This window comes from Etheostoma spectabile, chromosome 14, assembly GCF_008692095.1.
Source record: "Etheostoma spectabile isolate EspeVRDwgs_2016 chromosome 14, UIUC_Espe_1.0, whole genome shotgun sequence".
Classification (NCBI taxonomy): Eukaryota; Metazoa; Chordata; class Actinopteri; order Perciformes; family Percidae; genus Etheostoma; species Etheostoma spectabile.
This window is the reverse complement of record NC_045746.1, coordinates 4588798-4598385: the sequence shown is the minus strand read 5'-3', so window position 1 is coordinate 4598385 and position 9588 is coordinate 4588798. Positions and strand designations below refer to the sequence as shown.

At 37.8% G+C, this 9588-nt stretch overlaps 1 long non-coding RNA gene across 1 annotated transcript in view; it reads right to left on the bottom strand.

Moving 5' to 3' along the window:
* Positions 1–6106: 6106 nt before the first annotated feature.
* LOC116701307 (uncharacterized) overlaps positions 6107–9588 on the bottom strand; it is a 32630-nt gene continuing 29148 nt past the window's right edge. The window contains exon 4 of the long non-coding RNA XR_004334891.1: positions 6107–6603. This is a non-coding gene — a long non-coding RNA (uncharacterized LOC116701307). The remainder of the gene's footprint in view (positions 6604–9588) is intronic.

Genomic DNA, 9588 nt, shown 5'->3' with positions numbered 1-9588 from the left:
ACACACACACACACACACACACACACACATTTAGTTGAAGTGACAAGTCCCTGGCCAAAATCAAGCCCACTGACATTGCAGTTATATGGAATGTGTCAGAAATATTCTACTGTATTAACTACACAATTACTTTATAGAGATTATTTTTGATTGTGTGTGAATTAATGAATAATTTACTGGTCTACAGCTGTGTCCCAAGTTAGGAGCTGGGTCCACAAAGGTGGCTCCATCAGAGGACCTGAAGGCCAGACTGAAGCCTGCTCCTCCTCCAGATGAGACAGCGTAGCCTGATACAGACCAAACTCATGGTTAGTTTGGGCGCTCCACTTTGACTCATAAAGGCAAACATTTTCCAGATTTATCCCTAGGAATGCTGTCCTTTAAAAAAGACAAAAAAGAGAGAATGAGGTTTGATGTTTAGCTTTAACACATGGTGGACAACTGGTGCACTGGGTTTATAATTAATAAATGCATATAACTTAGATACTTACTTCTGTTTACAGATTAATGTAAGTTATATGTGTGTTTAGGTCTATCATCCATTACTTACATGTTGCAGTGTTTTTTTAAATTTGTTTAAATCAATGGGTATATCAACCAGCGAGCTATAAGCACCTAGTCTCGTATTGCTAAAAAAATGGTCATATGGTAATATTGTTGTATCTGGTTCACATACACATATACACACTGTTGACAACAGTCTAGACGGTAGTGTCTCACTAAAGCTCCAGAAGGCTACAGTGATCTAAAACTGGAGTTTTTTCTACCAGCAACATTTAAAGATATTTTAAAGAATCACACTGCACCTCAAACGCCTCTGGCAACAATGTGAGAGACATGAAGCGTCTAAACACCTCCCACAATCCTTTCTAGGCAAAGCCCATGACCATCTGCAGACAATGAAAAAAAAGAGAGAAGAGGAAAAATGGACTGTTTCTCCCAAAATAAATGGCAAAATAAAACAAGAAAGTTAAAAAAACAACCAGCAACCATTTGTAGAATTCCTTTAAGATTTGTGACATCCATATTTCTCAACTTTTCTTTTAAAATGCCATTCAATAGAAATGTTTTGATCTGCAAAAAAAAAAAAAACTCTCAAACCACTACTGGATTTTGAGTTACTGTATTAACTGTTCAAACTGTGGATAATCATTGTCTCTTTTGCTGTTTGTTTCTGTCAGACAAAGACTTTCTGAGTGCACATGCTGTGTTCTCCTCTGTTAACTCCTGTCCCTTCATGAGTGAGAGAGCAGCATCCTCTCCTGGTAAAAACAAGACACTCCCCGTTTTTGGATTTCTTACCCTTTTCTTCCTCTGGAGTTTCTACAGAGCATGGTTCTGGCAGGGGAAAAACTACTACTGTAATCTGTGCATATAATATGTATCTTATAATAGTTTCATCTGCATTAATGCAACATGGATGGAATACATTTCTTACAGGAAATATAAGATCTACGTATATATATCTAAGTCTACAGTCTATGACTGTATACAGTCTATGGATCAAACTAGGGTATGAAGCATTACTTTGTGTCCTCCTAATAAAGAAGCAGTGACAAGCATTGTGTCCACTGGAGGGTGCCAATGCATCACACACTGTACCATCAGCTAGTCTTTCTTCCTTTTAATGTCCAGCACAACCACAGTCTGATCTGTTGTTCCCTATATTTCCACTGGAGCAGCTAGGGGGAAAAGATTGAGGACCTGGCTCAAAAACACCTAGTTTTTTTCTGCCTATTTTAGGGATAGGACTTCAATTCTTTCACAACAAATCTGACGTGATCACATAATAACCTGTATTTACCCACTTATTTGGGATCCTCTTATGTGTAATCTTCTCTGGGCAGTAGAGTACAGTAATTTTGTTCAAAGAAAAACACAAACAATGAAATCTCTGCCAAGAGTGCTAGATTCCTTTTCTCCACTCTCAACTCAAAAAACCCCAGCTTGTTAAAATCTTTGAATGCATTACTCGCGCTAAGATCATTTTCCAGGAGATCTCCATTAAAGCCTTGTGTAGTGCAGATTAATATGGTTGTTTACAGCTAACCTTGTGTTGGGTTTGTTGCGTCCAAGCTAACTTGACTTGTCTGCAGATCATTTCTCCATCACTGGCTTACTGTTGTGGTAAAACGTTTCTCTTTGAGTTTTGTAAAATTCACATCCAAATATTTCTCTGCTTCAATTACTCATTGTGACCATCACAGGAAATAAAATAAAACTTTTGAGTGCAGCATGACCAGGCTGTCAGTCAGCAGAATAAGTTTTGGTTGGATTTTCTCTTGCAGCTATGCATCTCTCTGCAGATGACAGACAGTTTGCCAAAACTGCCCGATGAATGAGTGATCTGTCAGTCCACATTTAGAAGTAATATATGGCAGCAATAAATCAATTTCTGTTTTTGGTGGGACCAAAAAAAGAAGCAGACCAGGCACATTATAATGTAAAGCAGTTTGAGCTGAATCACTTGAGCAGACTGTCGATTGTTGTGTTGTTGATGTTCAATGTAGCCTATTGAAACAGTTTAAATCATTATGATGAGAAATTGAGAAATGTATGTGACAACAGAATTAGAGGGGAGACTAATTAAATGTCACATGAAAATGGTCCCTACAAACACATCAGTAGTAGAAGAAGCATTCAGATCCTTAGTAAAAAGTAACAAAACATACTCCATTGCATTATTATAAAAATGTGCCAGAACAATGTGCCAATGTGAAAAGGTGTCCCTGCAACTGTTTGGGGTCACTCTCACTGCTCTCATAGCGGCGCTCTCAGTTGCGGCAGGCAGTTAATTTCAGCAACAAAGCTCTCAAAATCCACTTTACACATCACGTACCTAGCAGCAAACAGCAGACAGGCATAGTTAGCAACTAGCTGATGAACATAGTGGAGCATTTAGCTGCTAAACAGACAGCTATTTCCTTCAGGAGCTGGTAGAGACCAAGACAGAACTAAATGGTGAGTAATATGTTACTTACATTCATCAGGTGGCCAGAATATGAATATGTGTCAAAATTGTATTCACACTAGTCACACACATCATGGCCTTATAATTATGGCACATGCTAAAATTTTAAATGTCTTTCATCTTTATATGATGATGTACATTTTATGAAATGGATGTTATAAACAGTACAAATAGTCCTGGACAAGGACATCTTGTTAATTCATGTCTTACTGAAGCTCCCCTTTCATGACAGTACACTGTGCATCTTCCCTGACTCACTCCCTCTTTCATTCACGGTTTCCATTGTACAGCATGACATTGATTGACACTGATTTAATGACATCTTCACTAAAGCTTTGTCTCAGAGGGTTCCCTCGGAACATATTGCAATTTCTATAAGCTCCAATGTTCACCTAAAACCTCCAAGAAAAAAACACTACTAATACAGCAATAGTGGCACATCAGTTTATTGGTACTGATATGCTTAAAGAAGCCACATGTGGTCTGTGATGTTAGAATAAACGGCATCCCACTTAATTATGATTTTCATCACCTGAAAACACTCTGTCTGTCTGACGTATGATACGATGAGAAACCCTCTGCCATGTTTGCTTCTCCTGTTCCCGCTTAGATGTGTTTACCAAAGGTCTCGTTCAGTCATTCAAGAGGCACCAGGAGACTCAATATGGAAATGAAAGCTCGATCTGCATACATTAGAATAGTAAATGTAGTCTGATGCTCACGACAGCAACCATACATAAAGATTAGTTTCATGAAGTGACAGAACTTCCTATGCTTAAGGGAAGAAAAAGGCACAGATCTGTGGACCAGAGACAGATGGGCTATCAGAACACATCTATAATTATGCATACAATAATGGGCTCTGTTAACTTTGAAATGTCCCCTTGAAAAAAAAAGAATTTTGAGTCTCTAAAGATTGTATTTAAGTTGCTGGTTAATGGGCAGTTTAGTGGATATTTTGCCTAATTAACAAGCAGGGGAACAGCAGTGCAGTATGGATTAAAATATTCTATAATCAAATACTATTAATTACCATGTCTTCCTGACCTTTTGTTTCATTTTTTAAACATATAATGAACTGTTGTTCCGATATATTGTGCCTTAAATGGTAGTTTATGACTCCATCAACAAATTAATTAGAAAAAAATCTAGAAAATCAGTGTTACCCCATTCAACTGCAGAATATTTTTGTCTGTTTGATTAACATCAGTAGAAGGGAATTGTTGTTACTGTCCAAAACTGGATTCATGTGGATCTTATAGAGATATTATTCCACGTTTTGTTTTCCAGTAACTTCTATCTCACCAACTAAATCATTTCTTAAACTTGTATGTGCTGTACAATTTAAAAGATCAGTGTTATCCATGAGTCAGTAGTATTGATTGATAACCTTAGGAATCTTCTTAAAATATAATATTTCTACTGACAAATTTATGACCTGTTTAAATAGAAGAGCAAAGAGGTTGACATATCTGACCTGAGATAACATTGACTTCCAAAACAACACAACTCAATAATTTTATGTTAATATGTGAAAACTGTATGACAAGCTATAGCATCATTTGGGTTAATGTAATTATATTTCCCCTACTCATTCTAAACTGTACGAATACAACTTATGTACATTTAGAAGATAAAGTCATACAAAGGATTTGCTGTTAAGTTTAATGTATTGTTTGGCCTCCTAAACTTGTGTTAGTTAAAGTTATGTTACAGCTTGGGATGCTACGGTTACTTCCTGTATACACTGTTCCTTGCTTTTGACATGGACTGTACTTCCTATGTTTCAAAGCAACTAATTCTAAAGTATTTACAAGCGAAGACATTTCTAAAAATGTAGTAAAGCAGGAGCAGATCCTCAGATCTCGGATGCCAGTCGGCATAAGCCATTTATATCATCTGTCTGCTGAAAGTAATGTTTATGTGTTTGCCTGACGTGCAAGCTCAACACAGCAAACAATGACTTTTTATTTGTGGTTGGGAACATTCCTGTGTTAGCTCCACGTGTTGCCTCTCATGGCTCTATCCTAAATGTCAAGCTACCTGTGGCGGACTGAGATTATTGTGGACATAATTTTTCTCCATGTAAATTCACACCCTAGAAGAAGACCTAAATAGGTGTGTGTCCTAGTAAGAGTCATCTGCCCGGGGCAGACGATGCACTTAATCATCAGTCATGGGTCCAGACCACCAGGAGGTCTGCTGTTTCCACCTTCTCTCTGGTCACCCTGAGTGGAAGTGTTCAAACACTTGATTAGCTTTCTGAAAATCCATGGCAAATCCTGGGCTTAGGTGATTAGTGTTGATTTGACATGAAGACCCTGTGTTCTCAACACAGTATGGGGTTAGAAAACACATACGTACCTGTTTGGATACTCACTCTCAAATGAAGTCACCAACTTCCATAAGGCTGAGTTAGAACATGCCCAGACTCCCATGGGTTGTATGCAAAACAAAACTCAATTATTTAAATATAAACAATGTACATTAAAAAAGGTCAATGCAAAACTAAATGAATATGGAAATTTGGCACGATTACCCATCTAGTGTGATAGCTTGCCACGTCTGTATAAATATCTGAGGTTCACCATCTTCTATCTCCACCAAATGAACAGCTGGCAATACCTGAATCTATCATGGGCTTCTGCATGTTTTCACCACAAAGCTGCTCCATACTGCTGCAAAATTATGTTTTTTTTTATGAAGTTGCTCTTACAGTAGCCAGCTTGGTTCCGGCAACCAACTGTAAACAATCTCACCCTTGTTTGACATCTGGCACGTACCAGATGTGAACCTGGGTAGTGAAGATAAGGAGCTAGAAAATTATCTTCCAAGTATATAAGAGCACAAAAGGCTTCATGATGATACACATTCACACATAAATATGTCTATGGGGCTATCAGAGGAAAGCAGAAAAGCAGCTATAGTCCATTAAAGATATTAAAGAAATTAAACTTCCTGGTAAACAATTTACAATTAGGCTTTACTTTACTCTGTGTTTGGATTGGAACTCCTGTTATTGGCAATAAACATAATCTCTCTTCATTTGGCTGCAGAAGGAAATCTTTTGATTGACAAGCATGCATGACAGATTTGCAACAGCCCACGGAAGATTCACTAATCACTCTGAAGTCCTTCTCGCTTTGTTTCAGTGAAAGCACAGGAGAATCCCGTGAGTCACAACAAGCCATACTGATTTTTCCTTTGGCAATGCAAAAAGCGTAATCACCGCTGATGTCATATTGGGTTTGTATAAATAATGATCTCTGTCTTTCTGATTTGTTGTCCTTCTCCATGTGTATTGTCTTTTTCCGTTGCCTTGTGTCCAAGAATTGACTTTAAAGCTGGCATTTTGTGCACATTTGAATGACAGCCCAGTGACTGAATCCCAGAGACAAGGGCATCAGATGGCTTTGTTGACATCTGGAAAAGGCCTGGGTTGAACTGTTCAAGCAGCAGTGCCTAAGCAGCATCTGCCTTTAACTTGTTTTCTAATGTTATCATCAACCTTACTGTGACTCCTCTAACCAGAGCCTCACCGTAATAATACCATCTGACCCTTCTGTATTTAAACATCAAGCACTCCTGGGTCGTGGTCGTGTCCCGAAGCTTGTCAATCTGATGTTGTCTGACTGTATTGTGACAAGGAGAACATCAGGATGATATTTAAGTCAAGGCACATCTCCAATGCGGTAGAAAACACTGTTGCAGAAATCAGGGCAAACATAAAAGAAGATTGAGGCACGCACCTGATTTCAAAGAATGTGTTTGCAGTTCAACATCTAAAAGACAGAGGGAGCAGAAAGAAACATTCCTTAATAAAACAGCAGACAAATGCGTCTGCTCATCAGTGTCCTAAAACCCCCTGCTGCTTGCTGATTGATATTCTCCAACAAGCCTCCTTGGATATCACTTCCTCCCATTTCACTTCCATATCAGCTGACGCTTGGCACACAGCATAACACATTTTCAAATTACCAATGTGAATCTAGTTAGCACAGGTCAGCTTGTGAAGGAAGTTTTAATGATGTGTTGTTCTTTCTGCTTGTGTTCAGTGAGCAAGTCATAAGAAAGACAACTCACTAATCTGTCAAACAATATCTGTCTTCTTCCTTGTGAGCATCTGGGAATTTAAATCACTCACAATTATGCATAGATAAGAAGATTATTGTGGATTTGTTTGTGAGGTCTTCAGGATACACATTAAGCCTGGTTTAGTTTGCCTGAGAGACAGCTGAAAATGGACAGGGACCCAGGAGAACCACACTGTGTGCATGCTGAAAACTGAATAAGACAATTGGACCTGCTTCATTTCAGTAGTGTTGATCCATCAATTCCTAATACTGGCATTTATGTCCATCACAGAATTGCATGATAATCGGAGTATTTGTATTTCTGTGGTGGTGACAGCTGATTTTGAACAAAACCTTGTCTAATTTGATACTAAGTCGCCTGATATTTTCCTCTTTTTGGGCATATGCATTTGTCAATTGAAGCATTGTGATGCACATTAATACATTTTTTCTCTTTTAAGTTCTCCTTGTGAACTAAATTTGGATATGTTTTGCCTAGAGTTCAAACAATGTTTCCTTGGAGTGTTTTCACTTTTGCAAAAATGCTGCACTTTCAATCTAGGTAAAAAGAAACTCAAGAAGAGAGTAGAGTGCAAAATATCCTCTACATTATACTGTCAAAGATGATGGTTCTTGGATAAAATAGCACCCCCAAAAAATTTATTATATTTGAAAATATTTCCCATTTCCCTGGACTATATAAGAACCCTGCAAAACAAACTGAATATGTGCTATCGTGGTTTTAACATCTTATCTTCTATTCTGCCTGATTTATACTTCCATTCAAAATTCCGCAGGACTTTCCATGTTGGTTCAAATGTTTTGTTATAAAAGGACATTCATACTGTAAGTAAAATTTTATTAACAAGTTTCACATTCCTATCTATATGTCTCAGATATATTGTGAAATAGGTATATTATTGACATAGGCAACTGACTTATGACTTCACTCAGCCTTTTTTCTTGGAATGACGTGGTATATCTGGTCCTAGGGTCTAGAAATCATATTATAAAAAATTGTGCAACAAACTCACTCTTCATTTCTTCAATGACTTGCAACTCTTTGGTCTTAACTTTGAACTTGGTGGACTTAAATTGTGACTTGTTGGACTTAACTTGCAGATTATTTCATACTTGTTGGTCTTGTCTTGGGACTTGATCTGGGACTTGTTGATCTTAACTTAGAACCTGGGACTTGTTGGACTTGACTAAGCAGTTGACTTGGGACTTGATCTGGGACTTGTTGGTCTAAAGTTGGGACTCGTTTGTCTTGAGTTGGCACTTGGCCAGGGACTTGCTTGTTTGTCATCTGCATACAATACCCTCTGTCCTTTGAATCTGGATTCATGTAAGGAGAAATTCCCTAAAAAAAACCTTTCACAGGAAAAAATTGAAAAAACCTCAGGAAGAGCAAGTGGACGAATAGATATGCAATAGATGTACAGTATGTTCAGAATGACCAACATAATGAAATTACAGCATAGACAATCCAAATGACAAACAGTATACATAAAATGTAAACATTATAAAAAAAAATGGATCTGGGAGGATTTCAAGCAGCTTCCAGGTGTGAGCAAACAGCTAGAGCCTGAGCCACAACAAGTATTAGAAATTTCTGAGTTCCAAGCATTAGGGGTCAGGGGACCTACACATGCCAGAATAAACCCTGACACTTAAAACACTGTCTTGCAGCGTGATCTAAAAGACACAGTCAGAAATTAGCTTCTAGTTTCTAAATTGGCCTTGAGTTGCCCTTTACCAAATAAAAGGAGGAAAACATGCAAGCTGAAAGCTTCCATCTAAAAGTGTGCTATTTGGTACAGAAAAAACATAAAAAATATTCAAATTTAACCAGGCTGACTTGTACGTGTCTTGAAGTACAATGACAAAGTAAAGAGTGAGACAGTTTTACTTTGTTAGTTTTCTCTCCTGATAGGGCTTTGATGACTCATTGCTCGAGCCGAGCAAGGAGTGTTGGGAGGATATCATTTGCATTGTGTCATCTAAGGAATTAACAACCCTGTGAAGAGCTAACCTCAGTCTAATTAGGATGCGTCTGTCTAAATAAAGCTTTTTCATGTTAACGTGTAACCCTTTCCACAAATATTTATCTGCAAAAACATCAATGAAGGTCATGCCTGATGTATTCCTGACATAAATGTCTTGATGTGATCTTCTCTGAAAGGACACAGCAGGAGCAGACTGACTGGGCAAACCATTAATCATGTCAGTCAATCTTAATATACAGACAGATGTTATTATATGCCTTGACATTAAGGGTTAATGTTCCTTCAGAGCTTGGACAGTGAAGAGGATTGAGCTCATACATTAAACTAGGTGGCACTGTTGCTCCTCCTTCAGCCTTACTACTTTTTGAGAGAAAAAAAAAAAAAGTAACCATTGCATCAATAAGTACATCATTGTGATTGATGTGATCAGTGACATCTCAAAATCAATCATGGTCAAGATATCAATAATATGAATGCTTTTATAGTGCTGTAATCTTTACAATAAAATGAATGAGTGATTAAACCCTGTGCCCTC